Source organism: Myotis davidii, unplaced genomic scaffold (genome assembly GCF_000327345.1).
Source record: "Myotis davidii unplaced genomic scaffold, ASM32734v1 scaffold187, whole genome shotgun sequence".
Classification (NCBI taxonomy): Eukaryota; Metazoa; Chordata; class Mammalia; order Chiroptera; family Vespertilionidae; genus Myotis; species Myotis davidii.
Window position 1 is genome coordinate 6732477 of NW_006383018.1, and position 539 is coordinate 6733015.

The following is a 539-nucleotide window of genomic DNA, read 5'->3' on the forward strand; positions in this document are numbered from 1 at the left end:
AGAAGCCCAACAGGTAAAGACAGTCAAATGCAAAGCTACTCTGGTTTAATTGAAGGTGAGGAGGAAAGGATTTGGAGACCCACATTCCAGATAAGCACCTGCAAAATACTGAAAGGCTCAAGCTTGGTATGAAAACTATTGATCCATCATCTCCACTGATATTTATATCATTAAGTCCAAAGACAAATATTTACCTAAGGAATCAAATTTGGCTAAGTGCAGCCTCTAGTTAACTGTAACCTTGGTCTTTTCCTGAGCCCCAAATATAAAACCATAAGGCAGCTGTGTATCTAAAACAGTATTGAAAAATGTCAGTTAGTAGCATTCTCTCTCTGCACTACTCAGTGCCAGATTTACAGGAAGCACTCAACAAATATATATATTCAATGAATAAGTAATTTATTATATGCTAATCGCTGCCAGGGAACTTGAAGGATGATAGAGATAAAAGGAACAGGTCCTAGAACAAAGACAACACCATTCCTACCAAGCATTACACATACAACAGAACACAAAACTGGGGGGGGGGGGGGGGGGGA